The following is a 17004-nucleotide window of genomic DNA, read 5'->3' as shown; positions in this document are numbered from 1 at the left end:
TACAGCAACAATGTGGCACAGTGGATAGAGTACCAGGCTTGGAGTCAAGAAGACTCACCTTCCTGAATTCAAATCTGGCCTTAGAAACTTATAAAATGTGTGACCCTGGGCAAGTAGCTTAACACTGTTTACCTCAGCTTCCTCACCTGTAAAATCAGCTGGAGATGGAAATGGCAAATCACGCCAGGATTTTTTTTTTACCAGTACTTTCTATTTGAATTTTTTTTCTAACCAGGAAAATCATACATTTTACAGTACCTGTAAGCATATCAACATGCTTACACTGATTTGTGAGCTCAGTACTTTTGGGAATGTTAGAATATTCATCAAACCTAATGTAATATGCAACAAAAGCAAAAAGAGACTACATTGGATTAGAATATTTTATCCTTAAAAGTACTCACAGTAGCAGCTTTTGAAAGATGATTTTATTAAATCAAGTCATTACAATTGGTCATTTTATTGCTACAGCAAAATGAGGCCATTTTATTATTGTAACACCTTTCCTTTCTTATGTTAATTGCCTTATTTTACTCATCCATTTTGTTTTCATGTAGACAAAATGTTGAAAAACAATTTGGAGCATATTTCCTTGTGTCATGATCACAGTGAGAAATACAGAAAATAAATTTCTATGATATCAGGCCTACTTTTCCATTTTCATCATCACAGAAATTTAATACTTCTCATTTTTCTTTTTAGTTATTTTAAAAAAATAATAAATATTTTTATTAATAGTTTTAAGTTCCGATCTTTATCCTTCTCTTATTCCCCTCCTCCTTCCCTGAGGTGGTAAGTAATAAAATATGGGTTATACATGTGCCATTATGTAAAATATTACCATATTAGTAATTTTATACATAAAACAACCTGAATAAAAGAAAAAAATGAGAGAAAGTGAAAAAATAGCATGTTTCAGGATGTGTTCAATCAATATCAGTTCTTTCTTTGGAGATGAATAGTATGCTTCATCAATAGTCCTTTGAGATTGTCTTGGATCATTGTATGGCAAGAATAGTTAAGTCATTTACAATTCTTCATCAAAAATATTGCTGTTTCTGTGCACAATGTTTTCTAGGTTCTGATCACTTCACTATATATCAGTTCATACAAGTCTTTCCAGGCTTTTCTGAAATCATCCTGTTTGTCATTTATTAAAGCATAATAATATTCTAACATCATTATATACCACAGCTCATTTAGCCATTCCCCAATTGATAGGCATTCCTTTGATTTCCAATTCTTACCCATCACAAAAAGAACTGGCATAAATATTTTTGTAAAAATAGATCTTTTTTTGGGGGGGGGTGTCTTTGGTGTATAAACCTAGCAGTGGTATTGCTAGATCAAAGGGTATGCAGAACTCTATAACCCTTTGTGGATAGTTCCAAATTGCTCTCCAGAATGGTTGGATCTATTCACAACTCCACCAAAAGTGGATTAGTGTCCCAGCTTTCCCACATCCTCTCAAACATCCAATGTATTCTGTTTTTTTCTATTTTTGTCACTCTTATAGGTGTGAGGTGATACCTCAGAGTTTTTTTAAATTTTCATTTCTTTAACCAATAGTGATCTAGAGAATTTTTTTCATGATTGTTGATATCTTTTTTTTTGTTGTTGGAAAACTGCCTGTCCATACATATCATTTGACCAATTATCAATTGGGGAATGACTTTTATTTTTTATTGGTGTGAATCAATTCTCTATATAAGTGAGAAATGAAACCTTTATCAGAATTTTTTTTCAAAAATTCTTTCTAAATTTTCTGTTTCTCTTCTAAGTTATATCAGTTTTGTTTATACAAAAACTTATTAGAAATTTAATAATTCTAAAAAAAATATACACAACAAATATTTTAAAAATTGGGAGTGTTGAAAGGTTTATCTCTCAAAGATATCACCAAAAAGAGAAAAAGACCTATTTGTAAGATAATATTCATAGCAACTCTTTTTGTGGTGCCTAAGAATTGGAAATCAAAGGAATGCCCATCAATTGGTGAATGGCTAAACAAACTATGGTATATGATGGTGATGGAATATTATTGTGCTATAAGAAATGACAAGCAGGATGAATTCAGAAAACCATGGAAAGACTTGTATGAACAGATATATAGTGAAGTGAGCAGAACCTAGAGAATATTGTGCACATTAACAGTAACATTGTTTGATGAAAAATTGTAAATGCCTTAACTATTCTCATCCATACAATGATCCAAGACAATCCCAAAGGACTATTGATGAAGATACTATCCACCTCCTACGAAAGAACTGATATTGATTGAACACAGACTGAAACATACTATTTTTCACTTTCTCATTTTTTCTTTTATTCAAGTTTTCTTATACAAAATGACTAATATGGGAATGTTTTATATAATTGCATATTTAAAACCCCTATCTGATTGCTTACTGCCTCAGGGAATGTGGTGGGAGGGAGGGAGGGATAAAAATTGGAACTCAAAACTATAAATAGAAATGTTTATTATTTTCAAAATTTTTAAAAATTACATGACACACTTAAAATAATTGAGCTTATTCATTTTTTGATGCCTTTAGGAAGGTAAGTGAAAACTGAAAAGTATGTACTGCATTTACAAGTATACCAAAAACTGTGGCATACTTCTATATGCAGTACAACCTCAAATAATTTACCATTTTAATGGCCATTACAGATAAACAGTTGATTCAAAGCTTGGTGCTTATGTGAACATGTAAAAATATTAATCAATAAATGAAAATTGCACTCCCTTCAGAATGTAAATTCCACATTCCTATGTATAGTATTTCTACATAAAATAATATGATAACATAGCTTTCATGAATAGGAGTTCCTAGTGATATCCTGTTCTATACCAAAACTCTGTAGTGGTGAATTGCTATACTGAAGTAACATTTTTCTTCTTTAAATAGAGATAGATAAGTTGAGACCATTTAATGCAATTGCTTTTTCCAGTATCTTTGCCAAGAAAACCCCAAATGGGGTCACAAAGATTTGTACACTACTGAAAATGACTGAACAAAGATTCTATCAGAAACCATTTAACTAATAGTTTAGGGCTTAACAGAGAATGAAGTCTTTGATAATAAAAAGGAGGGAAAGGAATTGTACCTTACTTGATAATGTACATAATATTACATTTTAATAAATGAAAAATTTAAAACTACTTTTAATAAATTAAAAGTTTATCAATATAGCCTGCCTTCAGAGGTCACTTAATGCCTTGGCTCTAAGAAAAAAAAAAGATATACTTTGGAGCTGAATATGGATTTTTAACATTTCCTTAATCACTTTCTTAAATCTGTACAATCAACAAAACAATGTATCAAACACTGATTTGAATCATTTGCCATTTTCTATAATGTAAATATTTGGAAATGGCTTTAGCTTATCCTTGCTTACACCCCAATGTTGTATTGTTATAACTCAAGGAGAAGAAAAAAATCACAATAAAAATAAAGTATTGACAAGTTTTCTTGGTTCTGCACTTCTTGGTAACTTCAAGAAAATTTGTGAAAAAGATGAAATTTATTTACTCTCCCACCAATTGTCAATAACACATAGTAGCACAAATATATATTTATACTGTGCTTTAAGTAAAAAATTGTTCAAAGTGGACCTTGGGAAGAACATAAATGACTCCATGTTGTCTTATATTTACTATTATTACTTATATTTACTATTATTTTCTTTCTCTTTGATGCCTTTTTGAGATATATGGTTTCCCCCTAAAATCTTTACAGTTTTAAAAGAGAACTCCTACTACCTCCATAGTTCCAGATATTCATCCTCTTATCATTTTTTTTTTCTAATATAGTATAAAGTAGGGGCTTAACAAGTACTAGTTAACTGACTGATAGAGAAGATAGCATTTTTTCTTTGGTCTGGTGCAAATAACTATGATAAAAAATATATACTTACCCTTTGATACTCTTGAGTGGATAAAATGTAATTTACCTGTTTGTCTATATTCTGTTCTGGCTTATTTGGATAGTAGCTTGCAAGCACCCAGAAAATGTTAGCAAAAACATATCATATGGAAAATGCTAATTACAGAAAAAAGAAGTCAGAGTTCTGTATTCACTTTCAAAAAGAATTCAAAATAAGATTTGTGATTTAAAATATTTCTGAATATACTTTTAATCTGATTCCAATTAAAAAGTTGTAAGCTACAAAGATGCTTTCAGAAACATGTCTACCATATTAAATGAGATACAGTTGTGATGTTCAATTCCACAGTTTTCACAAGTTTGTGGAAGTAAAAGGGTAAGAGATGAAGAAAAAATAACAGCACATGAATAAAGATTGCTAGAAAAAGGAATGGATTTTTTAAAGATGACATCACTAAATCATAAAAGGCCTATGAATGAGGCATCTTATAATTAAAAGACTAAGTGTAAACTGAGGAAGAAGAAAGAAAAGCTACCCACAAATACTTGGAAATTGCCTTTCTGCTTTTGTTACCAATGTAAAGTTATATGGCTCATTTGTTTAAATGGATTTTATCTTTAAATGGCTTATAAAATTGATTGGGAAATGAGAATGTATAACATTTATTTTAATATTCATTTTAATAAATTGAAGGGAGAAGGGATCAAAGTTTTGAAATTTATATTCATTTGGAATAATAAAAGATTAATAAGTTATTAAAGCATTAAACCAATATTAGACAAAGAGAATATTATGTGAAAATATTTGCTGAATTTGGTGAGGCTTAGAAGATTAAGATGAAAAGAAATAAGAGGTTAATATGCAAAGACATATAAAAGAAGAGATAAATAAACAAAGGTTGAGTAGATTAAGAAGTGATAAATGGGGTCAGCTAGATGGTGCAGTGGCGCACTGGCCCTGGAGTCAGGAGTACCTGAGTTCAAATCCAGCCTCAGACACTTAACACTTACTAGCTGTGTGACCCTGGGCAAGTCACTGAACCCCAATTGCCTCACTAAAAAAAAAAAAGAAGTGATAAATGACCATACTGTAATTTCAGGCAAAAATAGAAGAAAATGCCCAAACAGATGAGAATCTTCAAAATTTGTATTATTCTGTGGGTGCAGTTAGATTAATTTGCAAATATTTATGCCTTCAATGTTTATCAGACAACCACTTTCTTAAGCCATTTGTAAGGCTCAATGATAATGAAGAGTTGTAAAGAATAAAGGGTAAATGAAGTGATTCAAATTGTTATGAGATACTAAGAAATTTTAGCAGTCACAAGGAAAATGTAGGAACATTCCATGGATAGGAACTTATTAGTGAGAGAATGAAAAGCTAAGAGATAAAGGGATCATCATGCCTCAGAGGATTCCATAGGAACCCAGGAGGGACATAAGAGTATTAAGTTAGCCAATGCCAAATAACAACTATAAAAAGATGATTTCGAAAGAATTAGCAATGTATCTGCAATGTCTCTGGACATAGAATTAAGCAAAGAGAAACAAGCTTCTAATTCTTAAGAACGGCAATAGGAGAGAGTCTCCAATATTATAGTATTTGCTCTCTAAATTGGTGCCTAAATTTAAATGTTCTTTATAGAATAAAATCAAGATAGAGATATATGTGTGCTTTTAAAGAGTTTTAATAGTCATTAAAATATAGTTCAGTCAGGGTGAAAATGTTTAGGATTATCAGGGGCTATTAACCTGGGGTTGATTTTTAAAAATATTTTAATAATTGTTTTTCAATTTAATTGGTTTCCTTTATGTATTTATAAACATTATTCTGAGAGATCTTTTATTAACTTCACCAGATTACCAAAAGCACCTACGAAATTAAAAAAAAATATTCAAAAATACTTGGCAGTGGATAGAGCACCTGCCCTGGAGTCAGGAGGACCTGAGTTCAAATCTGCCCTCAGACACTTAACACTTACTAGCTGTGTGACCCTAGGCATGTCACTTAATCCCAATTGCCTCACCAAAAACAAAAACAAAACCCTTGGTATTAGTTTATTTTTAGAATAATTTCTCAACCTTTAATCTTGTTCAATATTGGGTTGTGTTTAAGTCTTAAGGAAGAATATTGGATATGATTTGCTGTTCTGTATGAATTTTCAAGATGAGAGTTTGGGAGCTTGTGATTTTTTTAATGGTAACCTCAGGTTTAATCAATGTGGCATAATGGTGAGAGAATCTTAGATTGGGCATCCAGAGACCTAGATACTCTTTGATACATGGCCAAGACCAATGTGGATTTGGAGACAGAGAATTTGGGTTTATACCTTGATTCTATTACTACTTGCATGACAATGGACATCATTTAACCTCTCTGGGTTTGAATTTTTTCATTTGATTAAAAGGAGGGAGTGGGGCTAAAACTCTAACTTTCCCATCAGCTCTGAGTTTGAGTAAAATTTAATGAGCGGGGCAGCTAGGTGGCGCAGTGGATAGAGCACCAGCCCTGGAGTCAGGAGTACCTGAGTTCAAATCTGGCCTCAGACACTTAACACTTACTAGCTGTGTGACCCTGGGCAAGTCACTTAACCCCAATTGCCTCACTAAAATAAAAAAAAATTTAAAAAAAATTTAATGAGCAAATATCATTTGTTATATGATGCATCAGTCTGTAACTTCATTTTCAAAGATTATAGAGTTATACTATGTTTAAAGAGCTTAATATTGTGGAAGAAAGGTAAGACAAAACATACCAGTTACTACTTATTGTTTTCATCTTTCATTCCCTCTTTCCCATTACCCTTAGGATTTATTGTGGAGACGGAAGAGAAAAAGGACTTTCCCTTCAACACACAACTTCATAGCTATTGTTACAGTACATTCACCTCAGTTATGCAGTTAGGCATTTGGGGCCTTCTAAGCTTGTCTCCATTGGTACTCCCCTGTTTAACCTCAACATTCCCCTACTCCCCAGTACATGGGAAACAAATTGACTATTTTGAAACACAAAAGCATCTTTACCCCATTATTTCCCCTGTAACTTTCATCATTTTCTAGGTTAGCTCTAGCATTCCTTTGTCCCCATTCTTCTCTACTCTCCCACCCCACCTCCACCTTGACTTCCCAAACCCAAGTACATTTCTCACAAGCTCTCACCTTCAGTTAAGAGCTTTTTCTTTCACATTCTTTCAGACTTGTTGCAAGGCAATCCTCTTATTTTTATCTTAAGTGAATAGCACTTTCCCAGAGCTCTGCTCCTAACCTTTTCTCAAGCTTTTTATCCCACTCCTTCCCACTGTCTCTTAGTGGAAGGTCTCCTGGGTCTACTTTATTAAGAAAATAGCCTCCATGAACTCTTGTTTTATTATACTTCTCAAAATACCATGATATATCCACCCCCATCTTGGATCACTCTTTTTTTCTTGTTCCATTCTCTCAGTAAAAGGTAGTCCTTATCTTTATCAAGGTTCACTCTTCTAAGTGGGCCCATGATGCCCTTCTTGTCCCCCACAATTACCTGTTTTCTTTCCAATCTTCTCTCTCTCCAGATTTAACAGTTCTCTGCTCACTACTTTGCTTCCTTCAAAGCTCAGCTCTTATACCATCTACTTTGGGAAATTTTTCCTATTACTCTTGTCAGCTTTTCCAGTGAGGTTGCACAATGGATAGAGTGTTGGTCCTGGAATCAGGAAGATATGAGTTCAATTCTGTTCTCAGTAATACTAGCTATGTGACCCTGGACAAGTCACTTACCTTCAGTTTATCTCCATTTTCTATAGCACCTACATTGTGAGGATAAAAAGAAATGGTATTTAAAAACCAAAACAAAACAAAACCTTAGTAGAGTGGCTGGCACATAATAAGCACCACATAAATGTTAGGGATGATGATGATGACACAGACAAGTCATTTAACTTGGAATGTTGGACTTGGAGTCTGATGACCTGTATTTAAATCTTGTATTTGAAATTAGTTGGATGTCCCTGGGAAAGTCACTTAAGTTCCACTGGGTCTTGGTACCCTCATCTGTAAATTGAGGAGAATTGGTCTTAATGGCATCGAAGGAGGGCCTCTTCCAGATCGAAGTCCATAAGGCTATGCTCCTCTTGGTGCCATGGGCAACTCTCTATGTTTGTTTTTTGCCTCTCATTCCACATCTGTAAAATAATAGCATCTATCTCCCAGGGTTTTTCCTCCTTCCTGTCTCTTCCTATTACTAAATAAATAACACTTATAATGATAATATTTCAATTGTGCCTTATATGTATTAACTAATTTTATCTTCAGAATAACTCTGGGAGGCAGTTTGGTATTATTATCACAATTTCACAGATAAAGAAATAGAGATAGGTAGAAGTTAACATATGGTTAAATATAGCTCAAGCTTACATAGCTATTAAGTTTGGGATATTAGATTTGAATTCAGATCTTCCTAAATCCAGTGTGCAATCCACTATACCACCTACTTGTCCATCCATCTTTCAACAAACACAAAAATAATCTTCATAAGACAGAACTGTATCACTACCCCTTTCAAAGATCTCAAGTATCCCCCTGCTGACTCAATTATAAATGACTAATTCCATAAACTGATCTTTTAAGGCTATCCTTAATCTAGCTCTAACCTACCCTCCCAGGTTAATTTCACATGACTTTACACACTCTATATTCCAATACAAATTTTCCTAAAATGGGCATACTTACCATCTCTCCTAGTTCTACATAGTTGTCTCAACTGAGTCCTCTTCCCTAACCCTCAACACCCAGAATGAACTCCTTTCTCATCTCTTTCCTCTAGATTTTTTATTAACCTTTCTTCTGCATTCTCTATCCCCTCACCCACCTTCCCCCTTAAGGACTGGTTATCTCTATCTTACCTAGGCTGGAATTCCAAAGCTTACACACAAACAGCATAGCAGTTTTGACCTGGATGGTTTCTGACTTAGGCCAATTCGTCCCTCCTTAGGAAACATGGTGCATCCCTATGGTGTTTCATTAGGCATATCACAGTAATGCTCAACATTTGGACATGAGTTTTGTCTACTGTAGTTCAGAAGCCCAGAGCTTAAGAGATCTGCTACCCTACATGTCCCAATAACAGGGATTATATGTATGAACCATCATGTCTCACCACCTTCTAATTTTAAACTTCTCTGGTAGCCTTCAATTAATAGAATGTCTTCTCTCCTCTATAATCCTAAAACAATGTGTCTGATCATTTCTCAATTCACTTGCTCACACAAACACACACACATACACACACACACACACACACACACACACACACACACACACACACACACATACAAACACACAAACAAACAGTATCTTCCTTTATCATGGATAGAGTATAAGTTTCTTTTTAGGCATATCTTTGCTTGCTTCAAAAAGTGTTTGTAATGATTGGAATGATACAACCTACTGGAGACTTACTATAGGAAAGCTCCACCAAGAAGGAAGGTCTTTGAGGGCAGGACCGTGCGTTTTTCTTTAGTGTCAGGAAGTGACATTTGCTGGTGAGAGGAGGAAGGGGGAGCCGGGCGCTCTGCCTTTCTCTCTTTTCCTGGGGACACTGGTGGAGAAGGGAGCTAGAAATGTGTTCTCCCTTTAGTTGATAGGAATCTAGGCTTTTTCTTCTCTCTTTACCAAATTCTTATTGTCCTTAATAAATGCTTAAAGTCTAACTCTTGCTAAAGCTTATAATTTATTGGCGACCACTCATTAGATATTATAGACAGTTTAGCTAGAATTTTAGCCCTTAGCAGATGGCAACCACGAAGAGGAAATCTGAACCTCACTCTTCTGATCTTCCGGTTGGGTAAGAAATTTCCCCTACCCTGTCCCTTTAAATCCAAATTACTGCTGAATTGTCGGGTGTTTTCCCTTTAAATTTTTTCAAATGGACCTTTTAAACTCCCTAATTACCCTATTTTCGATTTTAGTCTGTTTTAACCAGACAAATGGGAGATAAGATCATGTTAAGGCTTTGTTTTTGTGGATTTTCTATTTTTCTTTTTATTTTTGTTGGAGGAGCCAGCAAGGTGCTTACACAAGAGAATATAAATATCCCCCCCTCTCCCAGCCATGCTTTTTCAGAGAAGCCTGGAACTCCTGTATTTTTTTTCAAATTCTAATGCTGAGAGATTCTCTAATTTTGCATGCCTGGGGGCAAGACCCAACCTCTAGAAGCTTTTAATCCCCTTGAAGTGGGGGTAGGGCCTGAGTTCAAAATCAAGTCTGATTCAAATTGCCCTGGTCCCTCCCCTCTTCTCCAGATCCCACCTTCTACCCCTCCCATGGCCAAGCCCATTGCTTCCCCTGCCTGGAAGTCCAGAGATCTAATGCACATGCGCAGCTTTCTCTACCTGCATTTTCGGCCCTTCCCCAGCCTGGCTATGCTTCTGAGACAACCTTAGAAAACCCTTTAAATTCCAGATATGCTCATTTTGTTCATAATTTTGCTAATCTGCTTTTGGCTTTAATTAGTAACCTTCTAAAGCATTCGTATTATGAAAGGACGGACAGACAATATAGAGGGGATAAAGAAGAAAAACTTAAGCTGAATAAGAATGACAATCATAGTTCAAGACTCCACTTCTTTTGCCATGGAAGGGTACGTATTTTATAGAAATGTAGAAGTAAGCAGCAAGGTATTGATATGAGTACTGGGGATTTTAAATACCGGAATCAAAAGTGTTCTGACTTCACTCAGAATAACAGTATCAGTTCAGAGGTTACATAGGATTTCTATGCTATTACATCTACATTTTCAAATTAATGGTATGGGTTTATTTTCATAGAGATTTTCATGCTTTTGGGATTGTGTTTTATACTTAATTTTTAAAACAAGGAGAATATTTGTAAAAGCTTTTTATAGTCATGTGATCAAGCTTATATTTTATAATACTCTTATTAATATTAAGTTCATATTCATTTAGATTTCCCTAGTTTGGATTTCATTGTCTTTTATTGTCCCATGTGTATTTTCTTCTATTCATTCTTCTATCTAATTTTGAAACAATGCAAGATGGTTTTGATTTTATAATACAATGATAATTCTAGGAGTATTGTGCTCCCATATTCTGAGTTGTTTTTGTTATTTTTTTCTCTCAACTGATTATTTGATCAAACTCTTTAAAGCATTTCCCTGGCAAATAGGTTGCAATGGCAAGTGTAAATTGATTCTAGAAGTATTATGTTTGATAAGCATATTCCAAAAAAAAAAAGAGGGGAACATTTGTAAAAGTTGTCTTTTTTCAAAAAAAGTTTCCTTTGAGATTGTGTTGTGCTTTAACTTAACTTAATGTTTTGATTTTTCACAAAAGTAATTGTATACTAAGAAAAAAAAGGGGTATTATTTGAAATTGTTGCATAATTGTATATTATATTCTGAGTCAAGATATATTCACATTTTTTGTGATCATTTATTATCCTCAATTTTTAAATCCATACGAGACTTGGATTATGGGAATTTATCATTTAAGACATTAATTGCCTTTATTCTGAGTTATCAGATGCCAGTTGGCCAAGATGCCATCCAAACACAAGAGGAATACATGCAAGAGCAGACACTGAACGGTTACATGAGGGGAGACATGCATGAAGTCAAGTTATGGCTGAGGGAACGGCTTTTGACAAATGTTGAGATTGGATTCTCTTGGTTTAATATTTTATTCTCTTTTACCCCACAATATTGTACAGATGGTTGGAAGTATTCATCCCACCCATCTCATTCTACACCTGGCTTCTATGCCCCCTCCTATATGCCTGATACCATGGACATCTCAATCCCATGTATCTGATTAAGTCTGACTCAGTTTCCTCCAATATGTTCGGTAGCATGGACATATATTCCATCCACCTATTTTAAGCCTGGCATACTGCATGGGCAGTACATATTGCTCAAGTGTGGGAATGCTGATATCCCATCATTTCTTTGTTCTTTTATGGTAACCCCCATAATTATCTCAGGTGTCATGATAAATAACAGTGTTGAATTTGGCCTTGATACCTGTTACCAATTATATTAGATTTTTTAATTTCTCATAATGGCATGAGGATAATTAGGCAGATGATGCAAAAAGTGATGAAACAAAGATAAAAATTATTTTTAAAAATTAATATCACAGCAATTGTCTTCTCAATTTACCTTCCAAAAGAGGGAACTATAGTAATGTTAATTTTAAAGAATGTTTCCATTTTTATTTTATTATATGTTTCATGTTTCATTGTTTGATTTGATTATTGACAAAGCTATTTTAAAGTTGTGTTAAGCTCAATTTTGTAGGAAATTTTCCTGGCTGATTACCAGCATCCACACATCAACTCCTGAAAAGACTTCCATTCCATGAATACACCTAGGGGACATCTGAGAAAAGACTTTCAGAGGTTTTAAATGAACAGTTTTGTTGTTGTTGTTGTTTTTTCTCTTTTCTCTTTCTGTTATAATATACACCATCTGTAATATGTACTCTCTGCAGAGGCCCTCCCTTTGCAAGACCAATGTCAAAGTGCTGGTACAAGAGGAAAAAAAAAATTGCTCCTCTGGACAAAACTTTCCTCTCTTCCTTTTCTATATTATTATTAACATATTGTTAGTTATCATAGGTTATTATATTCTGTTATTTTTGACTGTTTCATCAAGGAAATGCCCTGTTTATTGAGGAAACAAAGGGGGGACTATAATGATTGGAATGACACCAACTACTGGAGACTTACCATAGGAAAGCTCTGCCATGAAGGAAGGTCTTTGAGGGCAGGACCATGCATCTTTTCTTTGGTGGCAGGAAGTGACATTTGCTGGTGGGAGGAGGAAGAGGGAGCTGGGCACTCTGTCTTTCTCTCTTTTCCTGGGGACACTGGTGGAGAAGGGAGCTAGAAATGCACTCTCCCTTTAATAGATAGGAATCTAGGCCTTTTCTTCTCTCTTTACCAAAGTCTTATTCTCATTAATAAATGCTTAAAAGTCTAACTCTTGCTAAAGCTTATAATTTATTGGCGGCCACTCATTAGATATTTTAGACAGTTTAGCTAGAATTTTAGCTCTTAACATGTTGTAGAGGGGGCAGCTAGGTGGCCCAGTGGATAAAGCACTGGCCCTGGATTTAGGAGGACCTGTGTTCAAATCTAGCTTCAAACACTTGACACTTACTAGCTGTGTGACTCTGGGCAAGTCACTTAACCCTCATTGCCCTGCCCCTCCCAAAAAAAAGTGTTGTAGAGAGAAAAGTACTTCTTTTGTAAGAAAAGCCTGAGTTCAAATCTTGTCTATATCACATACTGACTGAGAAATTTCTTAGCCTCTTAGTGCCTCCTGGCAATTCTAGAAGACAGAAAGTTAAAGTGAAATGCAGCATTGGGAGTGGGAGTTTCCCATAACAATGAAATCATCAATGTAGTTCAAAAGGAAAATAAATGGCTAGGAAGAAGCCTGTCTTGGACATAATAGGTGCTAAAGAAATATAGTTAATAAAGTACCTTCACATCTTCCTTTTTTCTCTTCTGTTCCCTCTCCTCCATCCTGCCCCACTATTTGAATCTCTGAATGATTCATCCCTTCCAATCTGCTGAAGGAATCTTTGGTGAGTGTTTGAATTTGACTCCTGACTATACTGAAGCATACTTATAAACTCATCTGATATAATCAGCAGAGCACAGAGGGGAAGCAGTAGAAGAGAATGGAGAATACTTTCACAAATACCTAGAGAAAAGCAAAATTGAAGCAAGAAAATCCTCAGGGAAGGCCCTAAAAGGTTTTCCATAAGGGATTTATTAACTAGCACACACACTTTGACAGCAATAGGAGAAGATACAAACATGCATGCATGCATACATATATACACACATACATACAAAAAGAGAAGTTGACATACATGTCTCTATACATACATACACAGAAGTACTACTTTGTAATAACTTTTGGATGGATATGAAAATCATCTAACCATAGAACTCTGTTTTTCAAATGTTTTATACCACAGGGACTATATTCAGGTTTTCTACTGTATATAATTTGAAGGTATTTTTTTTTCTCTTTTCTTTTTTTTTTTTGCAGGGCAATGAGGGTTAAGTGACTTGCCCAGGGTCATACAGCTAGTAAGTGTCAAGTGTCTGAGGCCGGATTTGAATTCAGGTCCTCCTGAATCTAGGGCCGGTGCTTTATCCACTATGCCACCTAGCTGTCCCCGAAGGTATTTCTATTTTAGAAAAAAATGAAGAAGCACTGCAGGATACATGACAAATTGGACATGATGGCAGAAAATAAAAAAAAACAGGGCATGCAGCATGTCACAACTATGTTAAATATTTTTAATAGGGATTTCCAATTTAGATAGTAGGGTAACAAGAACAGTCTTACAAAGTTACTGAGGCGTGTTTGGATACTGAAAATTTAAACTGATGGAAATGTACCCTGAAATTTTTGTTTGTTTGTTTTTTGCACTGGAGTATCCCCAATCCAGTTGATTAGCATGTTTCTAAGCAAGTTGAATCAAATGAATCCAGGTACATGGAAATCTTCATAACAGCATGATTATTAACTTAATAACAGTATCAATGACTCCTAGGATACAATGTATAATAACAACCTTAAAATATCAATAAACTACTTCTCTGAAAATATAAAAATCTCTGATTTTTAAAAAGAATTTTTTGCCCTTTGGGAAGAATTGGAAGAGAAGAAATACTTGGGGAAGTGGTGTTCCTTTTCCATAATCATTTGCAAGACAATTAGTTTGACTTCCATGGTCCTCAAAGATGATCTATGTATATGTCATCCAATATTTACCTATATCTATATCTGTCTATGTATATTTGACCTACAGTTGATGAAAAAACTGCATCTTGCTATCATCTTTTGAAATGGCCTTTTTCAAGGTCACGCTAAAATTCTCAAGCAACTAATGGGCCTTTAGAATCCCCTAGAAGACCCCTTGGTTTTTATAAGATCCAGGGATATAAATTTTACAGAATGGGCCTCCAAGTTTTCCTTGAAATAAACTAGTCTCTGGGACTATTAAACAAACTTAAGCGTTTAAAGTTTTGAGAATACTGGTAGCCCAAATTTAGGCTCCAGATTAATAAAAGCCCTGCATTGAACCCATTTTATTTCATAGGAAACAGTCTAAAACCAAATCAGAGAAAAAATACTATCAATAGCAATTACATTATTTACTTTTTCCAGGAACAATGTGGTTGCCTATATCTAGAGAGAGATTCTTTTATAGCTAGAAGATTGGTTGAGCTTTCCATGAATATCTTTGAGGAAGCTACTTAGTGAAGGGTTTAGCATACATATAATTTAAGTCCAAGACCACTGAGTCAAAGGAAAAAAAAATAGATGATAGAGAATCTCGATTACTAGTGTAAGACAATGTGGCCTTTTCCCTTTCAGGTGGCATTGAAGATTCATAAACAAAGGAGTTACATGGTACGAGCTGTGCTTTAGGCAAAGGAAATTACACTGGCAGCACTGTATATGAAGGATTGTGGTGCCAGACCCTGGTGTTGGCACCACTGTTGAGGAAGCTACTATAATAGTTCATGGTTAAAGGTAATGAAGGCTTGAATTATCTTGGTGACAAGGGGAATATAAAGGACAGATGGATTGAGACACAAGCATCCAGGATAGTGAAGGTCAAGTTGATGTCCTTTGAAGATTGGTTAAAAAAAGAGGGATTTTAAAAGAAGACTTAAAGAGGATATAATGGCTGTCTCTAAATATTTGAGTGGATATCATTTAGAAGAGGGATTAGGCTTATTCTGCTTGTTTTCAGAAGGCAAAATCAGAAGCAATAGCAAGAAAAAATAGCACAGAGACCTGATTTTTTTTTTTTTTTTTTTTAGTGAGGCAATTGGGGTTAAGTGACTTGCCCAGGGTCACACAGCTAGTAAGTGTTAAGTGTCTGAGGCCGGATTTGAACTCAGGTACTCCTGACTCCAGGGCCGGTGCTCTATCCACTGTGCCATCTAGCTGCCCCTGATTTTTTTTTTTTTTTTTTAGGCAATGGGGGTTAAGTGACTTGCCCATGGTCACACAGCTAGTAAGTGTCAAGTGTCTGAGGCCGGATTTGAACTCAGGTACTCCTGAATCCTGGGCCGGTGCTTTAACCACTGTGCCATCTAGCTGCCCCCAAGACCTGATATTAATATGGCCTTAGAAATTTACTGTGTGACCAAGGGTAAGTCACTGAAGCCCGATTGCCTCCCTCCCCCCCCAAAAAAAAAAGAGAAAGAAAGAGGAAAAACAAAAGAAAGGAAGAGGAAGGAACAAGAAAATAAAAAGCAAAGGAACAAACTGAAACTTGAAATAAAGAAGAAAAAATATTCCTAGTGGGCATTATTAAATTGGAATAGGCTACAGTGTTGTGTATTGGATAGGGTACCAAATTATTATTCAAGAAGACATGAATTCAAACCTTGCCTCAGATACTTAATAGCTGTGTGATTCTAGGCAACTCAGCCTGAGTCTCAATTCCTTTATCTATAAAATGTGGATAATGTTAGCAGCTACTTAGCTCATTGGATTATTCTGAAGGTCAAATGAGTCATAGGATTATATATTTAGAAGTGGGAGTAATCTTTTATATTGTGTAGTCCAAACTTCTCATTTTGTAGATAAGACAACTGAGGTTTATAAAGGTAGAATGACTACCTAAAGTGATACAGGCACTAAGTGGCCATGCAAAATTTGAATTTTTTTGTGGTAACATGCAGTACAGTATGTTCTTTGTACTTCATTGTGCAAAATGTTCTTCATACTATAAGGCATTGACTATTTTTATGCTTGCTCACTAGAAGACTTCAAGCAGAAACTGAATGACCACTGGTTGAATGTGTTGTGAAATTTGTTCAGGTTTAAGCTAGATTAATGGCCACTAATGTTCCAGTTAACTATGAGATTCTCAGAACACATTTTTTTCAATTGTATCCAATTCTTCATGAGCCAATTTGGGGTTCTTTTGGCAAAGATAATAGAGTGGTTTGTCATTTCCTTCTGCAGTTCATTTTACAAATGAAGAAACAAACAGGGTTAAGTGACTTTCTCAGGGTAACACAGCTAGTAAGTATCCGAGGTCAAATTTGAACTCAGGAAGAAGAACCTTCCTGATTACAG

General features: G+C 35.0%; 1 protein-coding gene across 2 annotated transcripts in view; it reads right to left on the bottom strand.

The window, feature by feature from the left end:
- The window catches only part of CD36 (CD36 molecule), a 125845-nt gene that overhangs the window by 62397 nt on the left and 46444 nt on the right, over nt 1–17004 (bottom strand). Inside the window, exon 2 of one of the 2 annotated variants that reach the window (XM_043966260.1) lies at nt 7408–7569. The exons of the other annotated variant lie outside the window; for it this stretch is intronic. The gene's annotated coding sequence lies outside the window, so the exon portion shown is untranslated. The remainder of the gene's footprint in view (nt 1–7407; nt 7570–17004) is intronic. 2 annotated transcript variants of the gene reach the window in all.

This window comes from Dromiciops gliroides, chromosome 5 (genome assembly GCF_019393635.1).
Source record: "Dromiciops gliroides isolate mDroGli1 chromosome 5, mDroGli1.pri, whole genome shotgun sequence".
Taxonomy (NCBI): domain Eukaryota; kingdom Metazoa; phylum Chordata; class Mammalia; order Microbiotheria; family Microbiotheriidae; genus Dromiciops; species Dromiciops gliroides.
The sequence above is the reverse complement of the archived record's forward strand: the minus strand, read 5'-3'. Positions and strand labels throughout refer to the sequence as shown.